At 43.9% G+C, this 27396-nt stretch overlaps 2 long non-coding RNA genes across 2 annotated transcripts in view; one reads left to right on the forward strand and one right to left on the reverse strand.

Annotated features, from left to right (window-relative positions):
• LOC118970237 (uncharacterized) overlaps window positions 1-14664 on the forward strand; it is a 33328-nt gene extending 18664 nt beyond the window's left edge. Inside the window, exon 3 of the long non-coding RNA XR_012131925.1 lies at window positions 14493-14664. This is a non-coding gene — a long non-coding RNA (uncharacterized lncRNA). The remainder of the gene's footprint in view (window positions 1-14492) is intronic.
• Window positions 1-27396, reverse strand: part of LOC118970236 (uncharacterized) — a 368798-nt gene that overhangs the window by 19235 nt on the left and 322167 nt on the right. The window lies entirely within an intron of this gene.

A 27396-nucleotide genomic window follows, 5' to 3' on the forward strand; every position in this document is an offset into this window, starting at 1 on the left:
ACCAACTGGACCTTCAGACGTTTACTGGCTGGCAATGTGCCAGGCGTGTTGCTGGATGCTAGGGGTGTGCCAACAACAGCATGGACGTGGGCTCTCCGTGTGAAGAGTCCAGTGGGGCAGAAGGCTAAACAAGCAACTAAATTAGTAAGAAAACAGAAGGCTGTGAAGAAACAAAATGAGATACTGTGGTAAGGAGTGGGGAAACGACATGTAGGCCAAGAATTCGACCCACTCGGGATGGCTTGAGAACTCTTGGTGCATGCAGCTATTTCCTGAGAAGCTTAATAAACCATGGTGTCCATGTTCCATATTTGCAAATTCTGTTTCCCTGGGCCTAATACAGCGGTCTTTGGGCCACGTTTTGTCAAGAATTGCACAGGACCAGAAGGCCTTTGAGGCTAGGGACCCTCCTGCTTGTTCTTGGCTATCCTCTGAGGCCCAGGGCAGGTTTGTCCTAAAGCAGGCCTTTGTTTCAACAGTTTCAGATTTACAGACTACTCTCCAAGCATCTTTGGGAATTCCAGGTGAAGAAATACAGGGCTACTGTATCTCACATAAACTCTATGTGCCTTTAACATCTTTGATGTATGAAATATTTAATCTAAAGAACTACCTAGGTAATATGAATGCCTTAAATTATGAAAGCATATTTTTTTGTATCAGTCAAAAATACTAATTTGTCACTAAAGTAATAAATGCATAACATTTCATACAATGTATGCTGTCACAAACACTGAAGTTCCGTTTGGCATCCCCATGGCCATCGCCCTCTCCTAGTCTGGTAACTTCTATATCAATTGGCTCCTTGTTCTTCTGAACTATTTTCTATGGATTTTCATGCCCATGCCTGTGCCTATGGAATATACAAAATACTGTTTTGTGTTCTTAGAACCTTTCAGTTGTTAAAATTAAGGCTTCAAATGGTGAAACATGCTTCTGCAACTTGCTCCTTTTCCCTCTCAAAAATGTATCTTCAATTCCTCAAGGGAGGAACAACCTAAGACAGGCACAGTCGCAGGGGGGGCATCAGATGAGAAATTGGGGATCAACAGGGGTGAGGCTTAGAACTTCACCCCCCGTTCTGAGAGAAATCTTCTGCATCCGTGGATGTTGTGTTGCCCTTGTCTAGCTTGGATTAATACTTAGTCTACAGGCACACACCTGATCATCTACATTTGCTCTCTTACAACACTAAACTATGTTTTCTACCTTTATCTTGCATCTACCTACCACTTCAGCATTTTATTAAAAATAAAAATAATAATAATAATAAAGGGAGAAATGTGGGATCCACATATAAATCAAGTATAAAAATCAAATGAATATTCATATTTGACCTGATTGTTTATAGTTCATAATGCGTGATCAAAACCGAAAGTTTCTGTGATGACTGCCCTTGCACTGTTCACCATGTAAGAACTTATTCACTATGTAAGAATTCGTTCACCATGTAAGAACTTGTTCATTATGCTTCAGAAGATTGGAGACTGATGAGAATTAGGGTTGAGATGGATTAATGATTGTGCATTGAGCATTGACCCCCCCTATACAGAATTTTATTGTTGTTAACAACGATTTGATCAATAAATATGAGAGATGCCCTCTCAAAAAAAAATTATATATCTTCAGCATTTGTTCATGTGGGCGCATAGAGATCCTTTTCACTTGTTTTAAACCACTGCATCACATATCGCTGTTTCCACTTTATTAAGCCATCCCCTTGCTGATGGACACATAGGTTGCTTCTAGTTAAGGCACCTCCCCACAAGAATGTCATATACATTCTTACACACATCCTCTGTGCCCTCATGTGAAGGTTTGTCTAGGGTACAAGTAAAGAAGCAAACAGCTTAGTCTAGATCATAGCTTTTTTCATTTTAAAGAGACATTGGCTTTCTGTCTAGTAACTGTGGGATAATTCATTTCTCCACACTGTGCCATCAATTAACTTTTTGAATCAAAATAATGAATGATTAGCACCTGGAAAATCTGAAACATACAATATGTGTGACTCCTGGCATTTAAATGTAGATGACCCTTGTCCTGGGGAGGCTCATCCCTTTTCTCAAATAACTGGGGAGACAAGGGTGGACAAATAGAATCCTTACCTCACAGTTAAAAGTATTTCAGAGAGTAGGACGAACATTCCCAAAAGTAGTGTTTCTAGGCTGCTGTACTATAGTGCTGAGAACAGGAGGGCGCTGGGGAGGAGACATGGTGCAGAAAAACATGGCACAGAAACAGAATTGTTCCCTAATAAAAAAAAATCTCTTAAAGTTTTCCACGAGGCCCTGTCAGCAGCTCTTCAAGCAGCACAGCTTATTTTAAATTTTATTTAAATCAACAAATTGTACACACTTGAACACGGAAACAGAACACAAGAAAAACACAAGCTGCCCTAACAGAGTAATGTCTAATAAACATTATGCTGCTCAGAGATATTCGCTGTTTAATCACCCCATGAAAGGACGCATTCAGCCAAAAGATGTCACAAAGCATCTTGCTAAAGGCAGTGGTGCCAGCTTTCCTAGCTTTGGAGTTCATGCAGCTAATTTTATTTCTCTCTTTCCCATTTGCTTTTTTTTTTTTTTTGGAATATCAAGCTCTGAGATACTCTATCTCTTGGGCCATTCAGAGGCTAAAGCATTTGTGCTTTGAGTAATGATAATGATATCCATTTATTAAATATCTTCTTGGTCAGGATTGGTTATATACTTTGTGGGGTCCAGGACAAATGAAAATATGGAGCCCCTTGTTCAGAAGTCATAGGAATTCCAAGACAGTGACAGCACAGCATTAAACCAAGCATGGGGTCTTTCGTAGTGAGGGCTCTGTACAGCTGCCCAGGTTGTACACCCATGAAGCCAGCCCTGACATGTGGCCATCTGGGGAAGATCTCACTTTCCAAGCGGCAGAGTTCTCCCCTGCTTCCTACTTCCAGAAAAGACAAAGCGACCAGGTTGATGGACCTCCATGGGATTTACAATGGTAGGCCCCTGAGCACTTTCTAAAGAGGAGCCACTTGTTTTCTGTTTTGCTGCCTGTTATGCAAACTGGGAGCTACATTATGAGGGGAAATAGAAAATATCTGGGAGCCAGGGTGGGAATTATAGGCTAGAAGTAAAAACAGGAGAACTAGAAAACATTGGGCCCAGAGTAGACCTTTGAGGAAAGAACAGATATGTATATAGCATATATGAGTAGCAATTTTTTTAATGATGTTTTGTTAAAGGTTATTTGATATAAGTCCTCTTCCCTCTCCCCCTAAAAAGTCTTCAGTAAAATCAACTTTTCACTAAAGCAATGAAGAATGTGATAAGATGCTGCGAATGGTCGTCTCAAAGTGGGTGAAAGGGAATATCTGAGGCTACCTGTTAGATAATCACCAAGTTTGGATTACACATAAATTATGTCTTTACGTTCTCCAAAAAAAAAGCTATAAAGACGTCATCAGAGAACTTCTTCATGTATCTGTCTATCTATTAAGTGGTTGGCTTTTTGAAAAATACTGATTTACAGATGTTCTTTACTTATTAAGGAAACTAGTCATTTGTCATATGAGTTGCAGATAACTTTCCCATTTGTCACTTAGTTTCATTTTTGGCATACTTTTCCCCATGCCAATTCTCTTTTTTTTAATATTTGTATTAGTTTTCTAGGTCTCCTGTAACACATTACCCCCAACTGGGTGGCTTAGAACAACAAAATGTATTCTCTTTCAGTTCTGGAGGGCAGAAGTTCAAAATCACAGGGTCAGCAGGGCCATTACTCCCTCCATGGGTTTCAGGGAAAATCCTTCCTTGTTTCTTCCAGCTTCCAGCAGTTCCAGCGCTCCTCACTGTCCACTAGCTGTGGCAGTGTGACCACAATGTCTGCCTTTGTCTTCAGGTGGCCTTCCTTGGGTGTCTGTGTCTGAATTTCTCTCCTCTTATAAGGTCACTGGTCAAGGAGTTAGGAACCACCTTCCTTGAGTATAACCTCATCTGAAGTTGATAACATCTGCCAAGACCCTCTTTCCAAGTAAGGTCACATTCATTGATACTGGGGGTTAAAACTTTTGCACATCTTTTTGGGGGACATAATTCCATCCACTACAATATTTATATAGTTGAATTTATTATTAATCTATGGCTTTTCCACTTTTGTGTCAATCTTTTTTTAAAAGAGTTTTTCATCCCATGACTACGAAAAAATTCTTCCCTATTGTCTAGGAAATAATAGGTTCATTTTAATAGGCTATATTTAAATGCTTGAACATCTGGAATAAGTTTAGCCTAGCGGATAAGGTAGGATTCCACTTTTTTTTCTGCATAGTTCTTCAGATGCCTTAACATCATATATTGAATAATTAATCTTTTCCAAACCAATTTTTAAGGCCACTCTTACACATAGTAAATTTACATATTTATGTCTGCCTATTTCTAAATCTATTGTTTCACTGTTCTGTTTATTCTGCCCCAGAACCATCACGTTTTCATCATTCTACTATGAGAATATGTTGCAGAATTTTCCTGATGCTGTGTATTTATGTATTTTTTATTGAAGTTCAGAATTTGATCTTCTAGTTCAAAGGTAGTGATAATATTTCTACTCATGAAATACTTTTACTTGTGAAAATGAAAATCATGCCAATATCCATTTTTTGAAAGTCTTCTCGTAAGTCTCTTAGCAGAGATTTAAAGCCATCTCAAGTCTGTCCCACTGCCTCTTTAGGTTTAGTGCTAGAAGGGATTATCCATCAAGGAAGGATATTGACTCCTATCAAAAGCCTTGCAGCATCTATGATGACACTATCATTTTCCTTTTGATCTATTAATATAGGTTCTCCTAATACTGAATTGTTCCTGAATGTTAAGAAGTCAGGAATTAAATTCTCATTCCTGTACTTACTAGCTTTATCTCCTTGTGAAGATTACTTCAGCTCATTGAAACTATTTTCTGTACAATGGGGATCATTGTAGCGCTATCATTTTTGCCCACGCAGATTCATTCTCCCTCCCTGTGAGGCAACGTCCCCCACGTCCCTCTGGGCAATGAGCCCTCTCCACTCTCGGTGCACACGGTGTGAGGGGAGTTGACGCCTTCCCCACATCCAGGGCAGGACACTTCATGCAGACACTGCCCCCACCCCAGTGACTGATTTGTTTCAGGATGACACAAACTGCACCAATGAAGACTGGCTCTGGACCTTTTCTGGGCCTTCCTGCCTTCGCTGTGCTCCTCAGAGATGAACGTGAATGGTTCGTGGCTATATTGTCAAAAGCTGGGGATGGGCCTGCCTAAGATTATGAAAACATGAAATAAAAGCTGAGAACAAAACAGAGAGAGAGAAAGAGAATGAGAGCTTTAATGAGATGTTTTGAGCCCTGGGAACCAGCCCTCCTATTTTCCAGCTGAGTATTTAGTCAAAGGACAACAACGCCAATAACAGCAGCAACGGTGACTAACACTTACTGAGCACTTACTATGGACCACACACTGTTCTAAGCACTTTTCAGGCATTAACGTTTTTAGTCTTCAGAGTAATCCAGTAAGGGGATGTTATTACTGTTCCATTTTTACATGACAAAACAGAGGCCCATAGAATTTTAGTAACTTCTCGATATCACAGGGCTAGTAAGTGGCAGAGCCATGATTTAAAGCCAGTCAGCCTTGCTCCAGCATCTAAATATGTGTACTAATAAAAGAGCTTTCTGCTCAAAGGCTGTTGGAGAAGGGTTTCTGCCAACTGCAATAATGCGATCTTAATTCCATCATCATAATACCTCCCTTGTAGTTGGTGAGAACCTTCAATGAGCTTACATGTCAGTTCACATGGAGTAGGGCCTGGCGCACAGTGTTCAAATGTTAGATGCTGTTGTCACTGTTGAATCAGTGACTCTTATTGTCCATCCTACTCAGAGAAGCAGAGAGGAGTAAAGAGTAGCCTTTAGGGAACTACTTATATTAGCTTTGCCTGGGTCCAGAGAAATTACTGAAATTGGAAACTCACATTCTTAACAGTGGCCAGAAAATTAGTATAAATCAGGGTTGCTGAACTTTGGCATTATTGACATTTTGAGATAAGTAATTCTTGTTGTGGGGGGCTATGTTCTCTGTGAAATGTTTAGTAGTATCCCTGGCCTCTACCCCCTAGATGCCAGCCAGTAGCACCCCTCTGTGTAACAATCAAAGATACCTCCAGACATTGCCAAATGTCCCCTGAAGGGTAAAATCGCCCCTAGTTGGAAAGCACTGGGGTAAGTGAATGAAGCCCAGACTTAGATGGTGCTTGCCACGGTGCCTATTTCCTACAGAGGCACTGCTCTGTCCAAAGGGGGTGGGCTACTCCTCAGCTCCTGCTGGTTGTCACTAAGGGGGAATGTGGACCCATTACTGTCAGATCTTCCAAATTTTCCAGTTTTAGAATTTTCTAGTCTGATTTTATGCCTTTTTTTTTTCCAATTTTTAAATACTGGCCCCAATACTTTATGACTTGATGTAGGCCAAATGAAAGACATCTGTGGACCATATTCGGCCTCCTGGCTGCCTGTGTGCAAGCTCTGGCCCGGAAGCGTCCCCAGGATGTGGTCCCAGCTGTCTGGGATGCCGGCAAGTGCTTCCAGTGCTCACGTACATATCCCCCAGGGGTGCTGCCTTTCAAAACAGTTGGGCCCATCAAAGTAGTACTTAATTCTCTTAATTGATTAGGTTCCTGTTGCCCCCTTCAACAGATATTATTTTTAACGTGTCTCTTGGTAACAACTGAATTCTAGAATGGGTAAAATGAAAAGGAGTATTTAGAAGCAGGTAAATATCTGCAGAGATTTCAATTGGATCTTTCTATTTTTCACCCAGCTCAGTAACTTTTGATTATGGGTGTTTTCTTAGCTTGTAAGGACAAGAACAACCTTCAAGCTAGCTTACCAATGTGGCAATTATTATAAAGACAGAAGAGAATCTTTTGGAACCCACAGATAACACGTATAATCAGACCTCAGAAGGGGCCAGAAAAGGTGTCTTGAATCAAATTATATTATTCTCTGGTTTACTTTGATGTATATTTCACTCTTTAGAATGGTTTTCTCTTCTCCTCAGTACATGGCTGATCCATTCCCAGAGTTACATATTTCTTGTGCTTCATTTTGAAATTTCTGGGAAAGAAGGTGATTGAGAGGGGGGGGCGGGGAGGGGGGAACTTTGCCCTTTGTCCCTTGTAGGTTCTTTGGTTGGTGTAATAATTAAATTGACATAAAGACAGATTAACATAAGAAAAATTTAATTTCATATGCATGGGAGGCCCAAAGATAGGAGACGCAAAGAGGTGGCCAAGGCAGGCAGCTTTTATATCCTTTTAGACAAAAAACACTTGTTTGTGAAGATTTGACACAACAAAGGGGTTTGGGCTTGAGGTGGCAAATTAACGAAGAGGTAACTGTTTATACAGCTTTCTTGGCCTTGAACTCCCGCCTCTGGTGATAAGGATGCTTTCTACCCTCCTGGTGCAGGGAAGGTAACTTTACAGGGAGAGTTATTTTCTGCCTCCAGGGAGCAAAGAAGGGTCAGGATGTCATCCTTTCACTGGCTATTTCTTAAGTAACTTTAATTTCAAATAATCAATATGCCAAAATGGCCTGTTTGGGGTGGCATATTCTGCGCCCTTCACTTCATCAACCCCACGTCCACCCAGCTGCGATGACGCCCCAAAGCCAGAGGATGCGATCTGCGAGAGAGGGTACATTCATTTGCTCCTGTTGGGTCTGCAGAACCTAGAATCACGCCCGGCACGTGGCAGGACTTAGGGTCCTTCTCTCGTTACACCCACGCCTGCGGTGGTGACCTCATCCAGGTTTGCGACTTTGAACACCAGCTCTATTCTCCTGATGTCCAAATGTCACTCCCAGGATGGAACTTTCCCTTGAATTCCGCTTGATCTCATCACCCAGATGAAAACACCTGAAGCTGAGGCCTCGAAACTACACGTCTAAAACCAAGCTTATTCTTCAGAATATTTGCGCTTCGCCTGCTGAGATGCGTCTCCCCATCTCGGTAAGCGGCGCCTCCATCCTCCCCGCTGCTCAGGCCGGCATCCCTGCGGCGTCCTGGGGCCTCCCTTCCCGCGGCTCCTCACCTCCAGAGCATCGGGGAACCCTGTCGGCTACAGACCCGACCAGGCCTCGGCGTCACCACAGCCGTTTGGGTGCAGCCTGGGCCGCCTCTGCCCCGGCTCGCGGCCACTGCCTAACCAGTCTCATCGATGAGCCAGATCTCGGCCTGCCCCTCGCAGTGCCCTCAGCGGGCTCCCTGCTCAGAGCAAAAGCCCAACTACCGCAAGGGTGAAGGGGTCCCGCATTCCCTGGCTCTTCTTTCCCCTCTTGTCTGTCTCTTACCATTATCCCCTTGTTTCACTCTTCTCCAGCCACGTGGGCCTTGTTGCTGTTCCTCAAGAGTATGCCCCATCCCAGGGTCTTTTCATCTCCCTCTCCCAACGTCTAGAACATTCTTTCTCCCAGATAAGGGCCGTGTGCTCCCTCCTATCCTTCTCATCACTCCGTGAATGCCCCTCTCTTAAGGAAGGCTTCCCTCACCCCATACTCACCCCCTGCATCCAATGGCGTGCGGTGCCCCTGCCGCCCTCTACTCCATTTCCCTCCCACTGTGGGCATTACTAAGTATTTCCTTCCTTTCTGACATTACAAGATGCTCCAGGATCATCTTACTTATTTCCTGCACCAGACCTAGAATTGGCTGGTCCTAGAACTAAGGCCATTCAGAGATTTAATTCTGCATATGGGACAATGGTATGAGAAATCAAGATCTGGGTGCTTGAAAGACATAAACGACCTAAAGTGGCACAAGAAGAAACAGAAAATCACAATAACCCTAACTCTGTAAAAGAACTCAATTTTGTAATTAAAAACCTTCTCATAAAATCAATTCCAGGCCCAGATGGTTTCATTAATAAACTCTATAAAACATTTAGGGGATACATAGTACTCACATTAACACACTCAAAGTAGAGCAGAGAACACTTGCCAATTCATTTTCTGAGGACAGGGACACTGTGACACCAAGAGGAGACAGAGGTAACAAGAGAGAATAACCCTAAAGATTAATCCCTCATGAGCATAAATAGAAACACTCTTAAGGACTATTTTTCAATGAATCCATTATCATGTACAGAAGAAGTAAAACATCATGACCAAGGAGGATTTAATCCCAGAAATGCAAGGTTGGTTTACCATCTGAAAATTAATCAATATAACTCACCACATTAACAGAGTAAAGAGGAAAAATGACATCAACCAAACAGATGCAGAAAAAGTATTTAACTAAAATCAATACCCATTCATGATAAAGATTCTCAGCAGAACAGGAGCAGAAAGAACTTTCCAAGCCTGCAATGGGGCACCAAAGAACAACTTTGAGTTTTTGCCTTTCATGCTGAATGAAGAAGGGCTCGCTACCTCCCCACAAGATCAAGGAACAAGCACTGAGGTCTCTTCTTACCACTTCTGCTCGAATTGTCCAGGGGTCCTACACAGTGCAATAATCCTGCAAAGTAAGGAAAGCCTGTCCAAGAAAGAAAAAATTTCAAATTGTGCTTGCAGATGATGTGATTGCAAACAGAAAGCCCTGAGAACTCAACCAAAACGCTACAAGAACTAACACAGTGCCAGCAGAGAGGCCCCAGGTTTGCTCAGAGATCCGGAGCCTTTGGTTACACATTCCTCAAATCTTCCGGAATGGTGGCCACATGGGTGGCATTAGTCTTCATTTTTCCCTTCTCTTGGTGCCATTTTTCTTGTCTTTCACAATTTTTTCCTAATTGGTTTTACTCTCCCTTCCTTCCCTTACCTCCCCACTCCCTTTCTTTTCCCACTTCATAGATTAACTGATATTAAAGCACTTAGGAAACAATAAGAATATGTTTGAACAAAAATTAGATTTGAAGAACTTAGGCCAGGAAAACTAAACAGCCAACAGACTATGTTAGAAAGGAAAAGGTAGATAAATAGGCACAAAGAAAGCCTCATCAAACTGGGTTTGTGTTTCCAGGAAGTGACTGATTTTTCCTATAGCTTCATTGTTCTTTGAACCCCCCAAAATTATAGGTAGAATTTTGTAGACTGTGCATTTTGCTTTACAGAATAGCCATTGTTTTTTCATGGATCTTCGAGACAGTCATGACCCAAAAAGAAACAAGGCAGACTGCTTTAGATGGAGCTCTCCTGTCCCCCTGGAACAATCATCACAGAGACTAATATTACGGACCCCTAATAACACTAAAAGTGGAACTTATATTCAACACTAGGAAAACACCAGGCAATTATTACCTGTATCTGAGGAGAAGACTCCAACCACATACCGTTAGTGGAACTGAAATTGGTGAGAACTCCATACATGCCTTAGTTTTATCAATGATATTTTAGTTGATAGATACTCAGGAAACAATCAAGAATGTATTGAAAGACTTAGCCACAAGAATGCTCATTATTGCATTGCTTCTATCAGTGAAAAACTGGGGCAGCTGATAGCATTCCACAATAATGAATTGCCTGAAAAAAATTACCATACATCAACACAATGGTGCACTGTTATCTGTAAAAATGGTGTTGAAAAATATTAGTGCATTGTAAAAAATACCAATCCTATGTCAAGAGTCAGCAAACTATCGCCATAGGATAAATCTTGCCCATCACTTGTTTTTGTTTGGCGGGAACGCTGCCACATCCATTCGTTTTCTGATTGTCTGTGGCTGATTTTGTCCTATAGCCACAGAACTGAGTAGTTGCGATAGAGACCTTGCGGCCAGCAAGGCTAACAGTACTATCTGGCCCTTTACAGAAGAGGCTCGCCAGCCTCTTTTCTTTATCATTAAGAAAGTGGTATTCCTTCAGAGAGAGAGAGAGAGAATAATCAAAGTAAATATATTGAAATTGTAAACAATAGTTATTCTAAGTGATTGAGTAACAGGTAATCTTTATTTTCATCCCTTTGCTTTTCAGTCTTTTCTAAAATTTATACAGTATCTATTAGTTTTGCCATCACATACAAAACATTTTTTAAAAAAAGATCATACCATTTAAAAAACCCACTCTTTTCCCTCGGTCTCCCAATCTCTTCTCCTAGTTACATGAGAGCACAAGATTCTCTAGCTATTCTGTTGAGTGGCTGTTGAGAAGCCACCAATTGCCCTGCACCCAGGTTCTATTCAGTATTACACCTGGGAGGGTCTCAGCAACAGGGAAACGAGGAGCAGGGCAACAGTGCTGGGAGAAAATTAAGATCTGCAGATGTGACGTTTCCTAGAAAGCAGCCTGTCTTGGTTTCTCCCATAATTATTCACCATTTTGTTTACAAATGGGAAATAGCATTCTCCTGTTCAGCGTCTTCTGAGAGACTGAAGTTAATTTGAAATAATCCTCCAGCAAAAGTGCCAGTAAAAGCACCTGACACGCCCCGATGCCATACCCTCTGGCTACTGGTGCTACCACATTACTGATACACAAATCAAAGCTGACTGCGCTGGGAAGCCAGAGTCCCTGGCAGGAAGTGCTTTCAACAGAGAAGGTGCCCCTTTCTCAGGACAGGCCCAACTTAATACAGCAGCTCATTGTAACAGGCTTAGTGAAGACATTAAAGCAATCCCAAAAGGAAATTTTAAATCCCCTTCCTTTTTTTTTTTTTCTTAGATGGAATGGGCCTACCGAAAGAGTCATCAAGAATAAAAGAAAAAATTCAAACTATGCTTAAGAAGCTCATGAAACATAAGGGAGGCTATAGACATAATGTGATATGAGAGCTGTCACAAACTTCACCTGTCAGAGGCTGTAACAAAAAACTAACACCTGCCTGAAGTTTGTACCATTACAGTCATTTCCTCAAGATACAGTGTCTTTTCAAAAGCTCTGCTTAAATGCAGAATTATTGAACATCTGGATTTCAAGGGTCCATAGAGGTCATACAGTCATTCCTGAACTGACATGTGAATCCCCTCCAGTATCCTAAGATGCTGCCTACCCTTGGTAATTCCTCCTATGACGGGGAACTTATTACCTCCAAAAAAAGCAACTATTTCATTTTGAGTGGGCTATAATTACATAAAAGGCTTCCTTGTGATGAACTAAAATCTGCCTCCCTGTAATTTTTGTTCTTTGATCATTAGTTCTGTTTCATTCATTCAAGCAAGCATTTCCTATAGCCCCTCTCAGGCACTGCAGATAGTCAAGGGACCTGCAGTCGGGGGGCTTACCTCCGTGAGGAAGACCACCGGCACACAAATAAACTGACAACAGGCAAGACTGTTTCAGTCGCCGTCGAGACGATAAAGAGCAGAGAGAGTGTGGGGGATACGTAAATGGAGGGTGTTACGGGTTGAATTGTGTTGTCCCTAAAAATATGCTGAAGCCCTGACCCCTGGTCCTGTGAACGGGGTCTTCTTTGGGATTAGGGTCTTGGTGGATGCGGCCAAGTTAACATGAGGTCATGAGGGTGGGCCAGTGTCTGGTGGTCTTCTAAGAAGAAGAGGAGAGACATGCACAGAGAGGAGACAGCGAAGACACACGGCAAAAACTCCAAGTGAGGGCAGAGGCAGAGATGGAAGCCGTGCGTCTACAAGCCAAGGACACCACGGGTCACATGGCCAGTGCCTTGAGTTTGGACTTCTATCTTCCAGAATTATAAAAGAATAAAATTCTGTGGATTTAAGCCACCCAGTCTGTGCTACTGTAATGGCAGCCCGAGGAAGTGACACAGAGGGTCAGGGAAGGCCTCACCAACGGGCAACTCTGAGCGGATGAACCAGCTTTAACCAGGAAGAAGTCTCTTGGGAGCACAGGAACCAGGAAGAGCAAAAGCCCTGAAGATGGAATGAGCTTGGAATGCACTGGGAATAGAAAGGAGGCCTGCGGTACGGGAGCTCTGAGCAAGGAGGGGAGTGGTAGGAAACGAGCCAAGAAGCAGGCTGGAGCTAGAATGGTAGCAGAGGCGCCCAGCCTACTGTATGCAAAATAGGCAGACGGCTGGGCCCCATCCCAGGGGCTGGTGCATGGGGGTCCAGGCACTGATATATTTTTAGAAGTCCCCCAAATGAGTTTGAGAACCACATATATAGAGCTTTGTAGATCCACTAAGCAGTTTGGAATTTCTTCTTTGGGCAATGGAAGCCACCGGGTATCTCAGCTCACCTGGAAGCTCTCTCTGCTCCTTGGCAGCACAGCCCTGTGGGTATCTGCAAGCAGCCCATGAATGCTGCCCCCCGCTCCAGGACTCCCCCTCATCTCCCTTGTCTTCTCATTCCTGAACATTGCTAGCTCCTTGCATGTACTTCGGCTTAACAAATACTGCAGCCTAGCAGGAAGCCTAAAAGTAGAATGCCTCAATACGTTTTAACATGATTGCCCCCAATTGTCTGTTAGATTAGCTAGTTCAGTGGTTCTCAACCTTTCTTTCTGTCCCATGAGGCTGACATCCCATCCCGACCCATTCTCCATGGAGGACGCATAACACAATGTCAACAGTGGAACAGAATGAACACTGCCCCTGTTGGGGTGAGGTCTCCTTGTTCTGATTGGCAGGAACGAGGGGGCTCAGGCAGTGACGCCCCCATGTTGGTTGCTGGGGGTGGGGACTGCTGAGGCATGGGTGTGGCAGGGTCTCTGCAGGCAGACTTCAAATTCCCTGGGCTGAGAAGAGAATCGACCAAGGAATGTCATTCATGCAGTGAAAGGTTTTAAGCCTTGACACTGTAATTTAGCTGGAAGGTATTTTTGGAAACCCTTGCTCAAAGCAGACACAGAAGACAACGTTCAGCCTGTGTGCTCATTGACGCTTTCCCCTCTCCGGAGACTGACAGGAACTCCTGAGGAACACAGAGGCCTGGTGGCCCAGCAGGCAGTGGACACCAAAAGGCCAGAGCAGCAAACTGCAAACTTGGAGGTGGACCAGCTGCCTATCTGTTCAAGTCTCCCCCAGATTTATGCAGACTTGTACAGACCTGCGCATTGTAAGCGTCCTTGCTCGTTGCCCAGGTCCACAAAAGAACTAGCTCTGGGAGGAGCAGTGAGATTCCCCTTCATCAGAGGGACTCAGACTATCCCAGGGGATCATCCTGGGATGGCGCAGCCACCTGCTGACCACCTGGCTGTGTCTGATTGAAAGGCACCTCATGGTAAATGTTTTCAGTATTATTTCTTTATCCCAGGGCTCTTACAGAGCTTCACATAGCAATGGAATAGCAGTTCTAATACTCACATCCTCGCAGGACAGTTACTGGGTTATCTGGTGGTCACCCTTTCGGTGGTCCCTGTCCCGGCGACCACTCTCCTCTGACTCACAGGGTGGACTCCCAGAAACTCCGTTAAGCAGTGGCTTTAACCACATGGATCAGTCCAGGAGTGGGAGCCGCTCAAAGTCCCACCTCCAGGAACGGGGTTCAGGCCCTGGGGAAATTCAGTCTCCCTGTCTATCATTAAGTCTTACTCTTTTTCTCTCTTCCTCTCTCCTTACAGTACAAACACTTGGGGGTCGCCAGCAGCCGAGTCACACAGTCTATGAACTGGGAAACTGAACAAGGCGACCTGCAGTAAAAGAAAACCATTCATCCAACGCCATTACGTTATTTATTATTTGCTTCAAATTGTGTTGAACCAGATGAAGCTGCCAATATCTGGTCATCTGAAAACTGACCACAATTAATAAAATTGACACGATGTATTTCTAGCTCCACTGTTTGAATTTACAATGGTATTGTCCTTTTCAATTTCCTGATAACTGATTTGTTTTTGCTACTGTTTATTTTTCCTGCAGAAGTAAGCACTACGGTACCTTCACACAGACTGTGAACTCTTTTCCTTTGATACAAATGTCGGCAGGGACACGGCATACCTGAGACAGGTGGAAACATCAGTTCAGCCTTGGGGGAGGCTTTCTTAGCCAAAGGACTGTTCTGTGGTGCTTTAACATTTCTGTTGAGGGGGCGGATCTCTGAACCTTCTGTGTGGGCCTAAAGAGACACCTGAACCCATTTTTGGTGACCATCAAGTGGAAACCGTGCTAAAAGCTAACTTTTAAACCACAGTGAGGCTCTGCTGCAGACTTGCAGCTGTGCCAAGACAGATTCTCAGAAGTTGGGTGTGAGAGGAAAGGTGAGAAAATGGACAGTAGGTACCACACCGCTGGGCGGGAGGGCAGGTGCTGAGACCGTGGGAGGGCTGCCCATTGCTTAAGATTCCAGAGAGTAGAGACCCATTTCTGGAGGAGATTATAACCTGTGACAATGAATGGATATTGGCTGACAACTGAAAGAGGTACTGACACTGCTGGACATTGGGAGGCTCTGTCAGGAAGCCCTCTTATGATCAGAGAGGGCCTGGTGCCTACGTGGTGGTCTGTAGAAGACGTAACGTAGCAGTTCTTTTTAAAACCATGCGAAAAACAACCACGGAATAATCTTGTCACAACAATTGTCCTAAACTCGATTTGTAAATGGTTCTGGGATTATATACTGCTTTGGTGGCCTCTTGGGCACCTCCCCATCATTAGCATACGCTGTCAGAACAGGGGTTGGCACACTATGGCCTATGGGCCAATTCCAGCCCATCACCTGATTTGAGTGGGCAGCCCAAGTGCTAAGAATAGTGTTTGCATTTTTTAAATAGTTGAAAATAATCAGAAGAAGGATGTTTCTTGACATGTGAACATTACGTGAAATTCTGATTTCATAGGTAAAGTTTACTAGAATACACCACTACTAATTCATTTACATATTTTCTGTGGCTGCATTCAAGCCAAGGCAGACTTCAGTTGTGACAGAGTCTATATGGCCTGCAAAACCTGAAGAATTTACTATTTGGCTCTTTTCAGAAAAAAGTGCACTCATCTCTGTGCTAAAGGTCCATTACTTCTGCTTCTGGGAGACTTTTCAAGCAAGATGTTGCTGGTACCTAAAAAGAAGTTTGATCTCCATCAAACTTAAAGAAGAGGCTATGCCTTTTTTGTGGCCACTTGGAAAGCAATAGCACAATTTGGCCTGAGATTTGCTTCCATTGGAAACTGGCTGTGAATTGCAGGAGCAGACTCAGAGCTGACCCCTTCCTCTAACTGTTGGGAGTTAATGATACTGAGCAAAATGAACTTAACTGTGTAAAGCCCAATTTGCTTAGATCATTTTGCAGCAGAGGCCCTCGAGGGGCAGACTTGAGAGCTGGAACAAAATACTTGTTAGCATTTTAGTATTCCAGACCTTTCCTGCGACCCAGTTGCTTTACTGTCCTTGTACCTCATGAAACATTGCATATCATTAAAATGAAACCCCCCACCTTTTTTTTTTCTTTTGCTTGAGCCATGTCTAGCAGATTTTTAGCACTTCTACCCAAATGGAATCCTTATTTATACAGTCCTGATGGTCAACAGAAGGGGATAAAGACATCAGAGTTGCAGCCGTTCATTTTATGGAGCCATAAGATCTTCTTGAATTATTTAGTCAGCCGTCCACCAGCACTTACGACCAGGTACTTCTCACACTTAACCCAGAAATCTTAGTTATTAAGGTGATGCTTTATAATCTTTGCACTGGGCAACAGCACAATGAAAACCCTGATACACTTTAGGTAAGACTAGGGAGTACGCAGTGTGTTGATGGGTCATACGTAATATGCACCCTAGTGCTTTTTAAGAGAGGCGGTTTGCACATCTAAGATAACCCAGGTGCCTCATCTTTATTCACATGATTCCAAATATTCAGCAGGTGTGCAAACAGATCTTCCAAAGACAGAACCAGGCCCAGCACAAAAGCCGTACAAGGAGCCAGTGTTTCACTTTCTCTGTGTCCCCTTTGCCTTCCTCAGCCTCACACCCCACCGTCACTACCACCTCCCCCCCAACTCTGCAGTCACCCTCGCTGGCATTCCCACCAGTCTCACTTCTAGGTGACAATATTAGCAACTGTCTGAAAGATGTGCAGAGAAGACAGCAGGAGTGTGCTATCAGTAATGACACACCAGATCAATAAACACCTTCATGCAAGCCTGTCCCAGTTCGTAGATAAATGAGTCCCTGCTTTAATTTATTAAACAAGAACTGGCAAGAGTCAAGAGATAGGCACTCTATAAGGCAAAAGGAATTTCCCATACTAAATTGAATAGGGTGTAACTTTTTCCTAACTTGATCATTTTTATCGTCCCACTTATCAACAAGTAAGAATTGAAAATAGTCTGCTCCCCAATGGACATGTTGATTTCCAGGGCCACTGCCATGAAAAAAAACATTCGTGAATTTTCCATAGGTACATCATTTTGCTGTTTGGCATCTGCCTCCAGTGATGTTCGTCCTTTGATGAACTCCATGGTTCCTCCTGGTAGGAGCACCTATGAGCCCAGGGAATTCTTTTTCCTAACCTACTCTAGTGGTGGAAACGCATCTGTTTCAGGAAGGCTGTGCTACATAGAGCGCTTGCTTTTCCTGCACTAATTCTAATAAATCCAGGAGAGAGTGCGGCACCGAATGGATGGACCCAGGCCTGCCTCAGTGTAATGGGGCTTTCATGCTGACATGCTCCATTAGGGACCACCACACACATCTTCCTCAATAGACAAGCTTACCACTCAAGTAATAAAGCCATTTATGGAGAGAAGTCAACCAAAAGACCAGGACTTATGAGAGGCTCTCAGAGAGGAATCACACCGACTTAGGTTGAAAGAGAATTCCATTGATTCAAATCAAAAGACCACCTTTCAACAGGGAGCCCTACTTCCTACGGTCCCATCACCTCGCCTTTCCTTCTGGGTTCAGAAAAAAAGGCTCCTCCGTGCAGCCCCAGGAAGGGGAAGGGAAGGGTGACTTAAAAGCCAATTAAGCCCTTTCTGAATATTAGATTAGTTTTCTCTGCTTTTTTTTAAAACACAAGAATTTCTGATCAAACAAGAACTTTTTCACTTTTAATTAGCCCCTTGTGTTCTGTGAAGAAAAGCAAGGGTGGAAGTTATTAAAAAGCCTCTTATTTTAAAGTCACTATCACAAGGATTTTCAGTGTTTTAGCTCTACTGATTATTAAAAGAAGATGTCACAAAGAAGCGGACGTTTCCCTTTCTGTGGGTTCCCCACCCAACCTGTGGTGGAGAGCGATTCTGTGTCTTATCCGGGACACTGCGAATCCAGGAGATGCAGGAAGGGCGCTGACAAGGGGTGGATGTGGGATGAAAGAAAGCTTCTTTCAGGACATGGTGCCTGAGAAAGAGATTGGAGGTCCCTAATATGCTTTGCTGACCCTCACAATGTACCAGCTGCTCTTAACAGGACTCACTACATGACAGTTATCATTGCTGTGTGTGCAGACACATATATGTATAGGATATAGGATTAGGGCATATACATATATATGAATGGGTATACAAATGTATGTACATATGTTTCTGTGTATGTGTGTATTTAGATATCTAAGTGAGGATATAAAAACCCCTGTACTTTTGCGGGGAGCAGTTCAATACCTTTTTGTCTTTTATTAAAGCATCACATACATATAGTAGCATGAACAAAACCTTAGGTGTACAACGTAATGAATTTTTACATGTTTGTGCCTGGCTAACCATCATGCAGATTAAGACATAAAAATCTTCCAGGAGCTGAGATGTAAATCCAAGTGGGCCGGCTCAAAGCAATCCCCTCTCTGCACCCCACAGGAGAAGGGACCAGCATCTAACCAGGGGGGAGTGTCCCTGTCCTTACCCCTGAAGCGGGGGTGTTTCTGCAAACAGCTCTAGAGAGGTGGAAGATTCCCAGCGAGTGGATGCTGGCAGCTGTCACCCCAACAGGCCAGCACAGCCGCCTGCTTCTTGATGGCAAGGGGGTCTTCTCACAAGGGAGTCGCCAACTGACCCTTTCCCTGCCTCCCAGGCAGCTAGTCCCTGTGACTGTGAGCCAGCCAATGGGAACTGAGGGGATGTCTGCTGGAGCCTTCTGGAAAAGATCTCCCTTCTGATAAAGGAAAAACATTTGAAGGAAAGTTCTGTCCCCTCTTTAGCCAGCGATCGGTGGACAAGGTGCTTAGAGCTGGGGCAGCGGTCCAAGAGGGCAGATGACACCAATGTCCACGGAGAGCGGCAAAGTGAGTCCTTGACGAGTTGGTCAAATCCCCAAACCAGGGGTCAGGAAACTTGTGCTGTAAAGGGCCAGATAGTCAATATTTCAGGCTTCGTGGACCACACATGACCTTTATTGCCTATCAACCTCCCCCTTAACCTCCTACTTCTTCTAACTTTCTTAGTTCTCAGTCTGTACAAAACCAGAATGTAGGGTGGACTTGACGCACAGGCCATAGTGTGCTGACCTTTCCTCTAAGCCAACCCAGCAACCACCTACCTCCAAAGTTCTTATTAAGGAATACAATTTTAAAAACAAAGCTTTTAAAGCTACTCTAAGTTACATATTCTGTTATTTGCAACTAAAAAATACTACGATGATACTGCAGTGCATCTCCTTTCTCAGACTTACTCCATGTCTTAAGGAAAAAGGAATCACAGTGACAGGAGTACAGGAGAGGCCAGAGGGAAATACGCCACATGCGTATTAGGACTTTCTTCTCAACATGTAGAGCCTGCTGCTGCCTCGGAGGGACAGGTGTGGACAGAAGGACAGGTGGTGTGGAGAGCAGAGACCAAGGGGTATGGAGCTCTTTGAAATGCTAAGAAGGAAAAAAGGATTCTAAAAACTCTTAAGGGCAGGGCCCAAGTAACAGGACTGTCCCCCTTGAACAAAGCAAAGGGTTTGCAGCTCATATCTCATTTCTCTTACACCAGCAGGAATGGTTCGTTTTATGAATCAAGGCCTTGCCTAGGCAGTAATACCCAGTTACTCGAAAACTCCGTGAGGTGCTGCCGTGGAGTAGTCTGTGTATGTGGGGAACATCTGCCACCATTTGGCTTTAAATAAAGGAGATTATAATATGGGTGGGCCTGCTCTACTCAGTGGACAATCTCAGAGCAAAACTGAGGTTTCCCTGAGGAAGGAGAACAGCTGAAGATGGAGCTGCAGCCCCTGCCTGCATTTCCAGCCTGCTGACCTGCCTTCTCAATTTGGGGCTTGCTAGTTTCTACAACTGTGTGATCCAATTCCTTGAAAAAGGATACGCGTGTGTGCGCACGCGCACACACACACACACACACACACACACACACACACACACAGTTGAGACTCGTCATTTGCGGATCCCATATTTATGAGTTCACCTATTCTCTAAAATTTATTTGTAACCCCAAAATCAATTCTTGTGATGCTTTCAGTCAATCATAGACATGGACAGATAGCAAAAGATTTGTCGCACGTGTTCCCAGCTGAGGTCCGGCAAGGCAATGGTCTGTCCTCTTGTTTCAGCAATCGTAAAGGAAATAAGTGCCCTTCTGCAATCTGTTCCATGCCACGTTTTCAACATTTTTTTGTGCATTTTGCCCATAATTTCACTGTTTAAAATGGCCCCCAAGCATAGTACCAAAGTGCTGTCTTGTGTTGCCAGTGCAAGAAGGCTGTGATGTGACTTGTAAAGAAAATAGGTATGCTAGGCAAGCTTGTTTGAGCATGAGTTATAGCACAACTGGCTATGAGTTCTATGTTAATGAATCAATAATATATTTTAAATAAGGTGTTTTTAAAGAAACATACATAAGACAAGATTATGTATTGATCAGTTGTTGAGCCAGAGGCTCACAGGAACCTAACCCTATATTTCACCTAGGAACAATGTCACTAATTCAGTGTTAGCAGCAAATTTGGAGAATATAACTACCACAAATAATGAGAATGTGAGAATCAAATATGTACAGAGTAGTTGCCCCATATCCATGGTTTTGCTTTCTGCAGTTTCAGTTACCTGTGCTCACCCGTGGCCCAGCAACATTTATACAGTGTTAAGTATATGTATGTATATGGGAATGTGTATGCATGTGTGTACGTGTGCGTGCATTATATATATACATACACATATCCATCTACACAGGCTCTATTTCTCTGGAGAACCCTGATGAATGCACCAGCTCACCAAGTGTGGGCTCCCTAAGGGTAAGTCGATCAGAAGGACTGTTCGATGGCTCCTAGTCCCCTCAGGACAAAGCCTACACGTGCTATCACAGTCCACTCAAGATCAGCAGCAATCAGAGCCTACAGACCTGCACAGCCTCGTTCCTCCCTCTGACATGGGATCTGGCCTTCAACCAAACTCAACCACGTGCACTCCCTGTATATGTACCATCTCACTGTCCTCTTCCAGGTCTTAGTCACCTGCTTTCTGATTCTGCACTGTTGCACCTCTGTGCAGTGCTTCAGCCACGTTTCACAGCCGTCTGCCCCTCACTTGCCCTGCACTCATATCTTTGCACTTGCATCCCTCAGCCAACAGCTCTGCACCAGCGTCTCGGGGTTCCTGCAGCCCAGCCCATCTTAAGGCATGTTTGTCCATGCTGTTTCCTTCCCCCAGAATGTTCTCACACCGCCTCTTTGCAGGTTAAAATTTACTTCTCCTCCAAACCAGCTTGCACATCACCTCCTCCAGGAAGCTTGCTATCACCTCTCTCAATAGCTCTCCTTCAATTTTCTTAATAATTTTGTTCCATGGATTCCCCCTGGCAGTTTGGGAAGGTTAGAATGCCATCACACACATGATATAAAATACATAGGATTACAAAGAAACTTATATTTCAGTACAATTGGTTATCAAAATATTTTCTTAAATGTAACATAGTAATAAATGTGCTCCTTTATTAAGACATTAAGTAACAAGACCTAGTGAAGGGTCTTATAACTACAATAATTTTGAACTGGTGATAAGTACAAGTGATATTTTACAGCATCTGCAACAACTGTAATGGGATATAAAAATATGGAATTTATATTGGTGAAGAGAGTTCACAGATATTGCTAATTCTACTGAATTTGTTGCTTAAATTCACAATGGAAGGGAATGCTAAACATCAGTAAGGGGTTCAGAAAGTAAAGATGTCTTTTTTTCCCATCCAAGTTCACATCCCCACCCCACTGCTGAATTCCACTTATATTCTCTAGATTAGGGAGTCTGGATTTATATCTGAATTCTCCACTTGGTTATGAACTCTGAAAGGACAGCCATGTCTGATTTTGCTTATTATTTGTATCCTCAGTACTTAGGACATGGTAAACTCTCAATAAAAAGCTGGTGAAGAACAAAATGAAAGGAAGGGAGGGGTTGTTTGCTTGGCTAAGCATCCTTTTCCCCAGGGCTTCACAACATTAAAACTCAGGTTCATTTGATCTCCATCGGATAATCATCCACACTCACTCTCCGTAAACCCACTGGGTCAGATGTCCCTCTCTGAACTCTCCTACCATGAGGTACTCCCTACTGCCCTCACTCTTCCTGAGATTGTCTGCATAATTATCTGTCTTCTCACACATACATTTTTTAGCTTTTTAAGGGCAAGAGTTATGCCTGCTTTAACTCTCTGTATCACCATGTTTACCAATGCAAGGACCAGGGTACCATTTTATACTCAATGGATTTTTTATATGGAACTGAATTCCATTCTCTCCTTTCCCACCTTCAGGCCATCTCTGCTCTTACCCTTGTGTCATGTGAGACCCCGGGCTGCTCTGTGACCTGTCCCCTTTGCCTTCCACCCCTCTGGCAATTCCCACTCAGTGGGTCCACAGGTCAGGGTTCATACAATCAGCTGCACATTCAGGGAGTGGCTCTGAAACATACCCTGTAAGCAAGAACAATGATGTATATTTCACAGATCATAAAATTCACCTTCTTCTCATCAGTCACTGAGAAACTAGGAACACGTATGTTCTTTGGAATGTGAATAATTTTTAAAAGAATCCAAAAGGCAGCTATTGACTTGCATTCAGCGCATCTAGCAGAGGAAAGCCAATACCCAGCGGCCCCCGAAGCTCCCTGCTCGAGTGTCTGAATCAGAAACATGAGCAGAGCTTCTGACCTCCTGCCTCTCGCGCCTCCATTGAGTTTGCCGAGGGATGGACGCTAGCTGATGGGGACTTAACGTTTATTCATTTTGTCTGTAGATTCGTTTGACGATTACCTTTGTTGGCGGAAGGAATGGCGGAAGAGGAAAGAACTTCGGCACACGTATGAAATTAAAGCTGCTGCTTTGGATGAAGGGTTGCTTATAGACCAAGTATTTCCCAACCTAAATAAATGCAAACCTTGTTCACTCACTTTAACTGCTGTATGAATATGCCGCTTCTTGCCTGTCCATTTCCCTGTGGATAGGCATTTAGGTTTTTCTAGTTTCTTAGTATTACCGGCAGAACACCTTAATTTTCGCATGAGTCTCCTTGGGTACATTTATGAGAACTTCTCTAATGAACATACCCTGGCATGGAATTTCAAGGTCATACTGTGCATCTTAAACTGCATCAGATATGGTCAAATTCTCCCCCAAATGCCTGTACCAGTTATATTCCCATTAGCAATATGGGAGAGTAGCTGTTCCATATCTTTGACAATATTTGATATTGTCAGACTTTAATTTTGTCAATTTTCAGGGTGATTACTGATTGACCACTGGGGTTTTCACTTGCACGTCTCCAACTGGTACCTTCTGAGGACAGCTGAGCATAAGGGCTTTGATGAGCTAAGGACATGGTCATACACTGTCCAACAGCCTGTGTAAGATAAGTAGGACTCTGCTGTATTTTACAAATTTGCTTTCAGTCCCACAGCTAGAATTCAAATGCAGGCTATTTTGAAAAACCCACTTAACTACACTGTATTATAGCCACCCCCTCTCTCTAATATCAACATGCAGGCAGTCACTGAGGGCTAAAGACTGAAATTCGGTATTTGCAGCCATTGTGTGGTGCTTAGCAATTTCACTCCCTGTCCCATCCCTTTAGTTCACATGTAAACCCAAGAGCAAGACTCCTCATATCACCAGAACCTGGCTCAGGTCTGCACACACAGAAGGTTCACAGTACGTGGTTTTTATAACAAAGACAATAATGGTGGTAATGAAACTCCACTGAATTTCACATAGGCTGTAAGGTTGTGTGGCTTAACAGCTTCCCCTCTTCATGGAGATCAGCTGCATACAGGTCACGTTACATACATTAGAATCTTGTGAACGCCATCAGCCCAGTCTCCTAGGGTCCCCCTTGCAAGCTGGGATTTTCTCTCTCTCCTCCCCCCACTTTTTCTTCTCCCCTCTTCAATCTCCCTCTCTGTTTCTGATGGAATCTGAGGATTTTAGAATGTTGTTTGCTTGTTTGTTTGACCTTCAGGGATAAATTTGCCTTGGCTATTACTTGCAAGAGTACTGGTGCTGTGATTTGAGAGGGTTTCTGATGGAGTTAAGGCAATAACCAGACAGAGAGATCTTTGGGGGTGAATGACTTTGTCAACAGTATTGACTCATTTTTATTTCAAACTGGACACATCTGCTGAGGGACATGGCGGGATGGGGAAGGAGGATGTCTTTTTGTCATTCAAGGCTATCCACCAGACGGGCCTGCATAGAGAGAGCCGGGCGTGATTTAGGGCTGTGTCCCAGTTGCCTGAATGAAGGTCTAGGGAATCAGACTTTCCATAATACACCCCGGCTTAGTCATTTGGCGAGCAGATAAATATGTGCTTTTGCAATTGTGTCTCACTAAATAATCTAGAGAGATATAAAAACAGTGAATTCAGCTGCTTGTGAATAGTATGGATATTTGAGCTTTTGTGCAGTACCAATCCCTAGCAATATTTTTTTGTATTAAATACTATGAATCCACTTCACCTGTCAGCACTATTCAAAACACAAAATGCTGTATGAATAGAAAGGATGTTCTGGGATCTTTCAGATGATTACTGTTGCTAGGAAAACCACTTCCTGATATCTTTGTGCTTGCTGTATTGAGTCTCTCTTTGTGTACAGCTTACAGTGACAAGCAAATTCATAGCATGGTATTGGGGAGGAATTGGGAAAGTTTAGAAATGTTTAAAGAACACTGCTTAAAGTTAAAAAGGGGATGTCATCTAAAATAATAGTTATGAGTTATGCCTGCTTTCATGTGGAGAATTACAGCTATCAAAGGAGAGCAATGGGGCTGCATTTGTGTTATGGGGGTGCACCCTTCAGGGCCAATCCAGCCATCATTTTCTGGAACCTAGGCGTTTTTTGGTGCCTGAGGAAATGACCGTCTTTTGCTCCTTGAGAATATTATGCCAATTATTGTTTCTAGAGTGTCAGCTCTGCTTAAAGTTGCAATTCTACAAGACTGATGGGAGGGAACTGCGTGAACTCTCTCTGGGACATAGCTGGGAAGGAAATCAGAGCCCTGTAAGATAAGCCCATTCGTTCTCGCGCTCAGGGTGAGGATTCCTCCCCACTCTGCACCTGAGGGGGGACAGGTGTCACTCATCCTGGAAATGGGAACTTCCTGGGAGGGTCACAAACAATTATGGTCTCCACACGGGTGCCCGGCACAAAGACCTCCCCGAGACACGTATGAGATGAATGCATGAACAACAGCAGTGGTAACACGTCAACTCTGTGCTGTTTCCAGAGCCACACATCATCTCCATAGAACCTTCTCAGGTTGGAGAACCTGCGGTCAGATATTTCACCCCCCTTGGCCTCTCCATCCTCATCTAGAAAATGGGGATGATGTGCTTACCTACTAATAAGGCTGAAGAGAGGGCTCAGGGGTAAATGCATGCAAATAACTCACGATAGCACCTGGTTCATAACAAAGATTTCATTAAATGTTGCTTTAAAGACCCAGGAAAGACATAACCTGCCTGAACATCTACTCACGATCTTTGAATCCTTCTCCCTCAATGCCACACCATGCATCTCACTGGTTCTTCACAGAATTATGTTCTAAATGTTGACCTACCAATATTTTCTTGAAATAGGTCAAACAATCTTGCCAGCACAGGTTACTGGTTTTTTTTAACTAATAATATAACAATAATGTTAGCACTGATAATGAGAAAATGAACACTTCTCAATCATTTTATATTAGGCATGCTACTTCAAAAACATTCTATCATTTGAGCCACCTCCTGCCCACCACCTTGACGTAACAAGAGCAGGGGAGCAGAAACAGTTTCATATAAATTTGAATGACTTTCCGGTGGCCCCAGTGAACACGGGACAGAGCTGCGCCTGCAGCCTGGTCCTCGGACTTGCCGCTGGGCACTCGGGCCACTGTGCAGTGCGGCCGGAGGAGTCCCACAGTAGCGAGGCTCAGGAACGCTCAGGGGTGATTTCAAAAATCGACACCCACTTCCTGCCTCGGAGATTCCATCCCAGTTTGTCACTAAAATCATTTTCACACATGACTCCAGGAAGGGTTTGGGGGTACACTGTGCCTGAAATTACAGCAGGACCAGAATATTTCCAAGCACCTTCAAATCTGAGTCTTTCTATGTACATTTCAATCCCCTAGAGGAAGTAGAACACCCTCATTCCAAGGCCGTCTGGCTCAGGGACAGACTATGATGTTATACAGATTATAGGACTTTAAGGATACCAGAAATGTACTTGTTTTTGAATCCTGCCTCTGCCCGCCCCACCTGTGTGCCTGGCATTTCGAAGGGATTGAGAGCAAGTACCTTTCGGGCAGGGCAAACCCATCAAGCTGTTGTCTGCATGCGGGACCTGATCTGGGGCTGACGTGTCAGAGCAGCATGGTGGCCACGGAGTCCCTTCTAAAGGGACGCAGGACTGTTGCATTTGGGGCCGCAGAGGAGGAAGACCTGGGGTCTGGGCTGCTGGGGTTATGGTGTCACTGAAAGCAAAGCTGGAAAGCGAAGCAGGGGGCTTAGCATTCATGGAGATAAACGTCTTCGTGCTTCACCTGGGGCAGGAGTTGACTATTCTCCCTGGATTTGAACTAATGGGGTAGAAAGCACTTTGAGAGCAGCCTCAGATGACACGTGCAAGATGTCCTTACTTCTTAAGTGCCACAACTGCTGCTCTGGCCTGGGAAAATCAAGACCCACACAGCCCAGGCTTCCAGGCCACTCGTGCATACACAGATGTAACCTCAAGGCCTCTCGTCCAGAGATTCTGCCCCCCCTGTGGCTGCTGTCCTGGCACGACTGATAAACTCTGCAAGGCTCTAGGTGAACGCATCTGTTTGGGGGTGGGTGGGGATCCAGAGACACCAACAGCTCGTGGGCAGGGGTGGGGCTGTGATGGATGGGATCCTTTATCTCATGGCTTCCACTGAGCCAGGCTGCCTGGCTAGTCCTCCCCCAGGGTTAATTTGCAGCAAAGAGAGAGAACAAAAAGTTCCATCACATTCTGGCCATCCTCGTTTGCATTTACAGCTAACATTTTTGAGGGCCTCCTATATGCCAGGCACTATGCTGTGCCTTTTGTGTATCTCCTCTCTGGAATGGAAACTGGCTTCCTCACAAAGTACGAGCATTACAAATTC

Source organism: Manis javanica, chromosome 5 (assembly GCF_040802235.1).
Source record: "Manis javanica isolate MJ-LG chromosome 5, MJ_LKY, whole genome shotgun sequence".
NCBI lineage: Eukaryota > Metazoa > Chordata > Mammalia > Pholidota > Manidae > Manis > Manis javanica.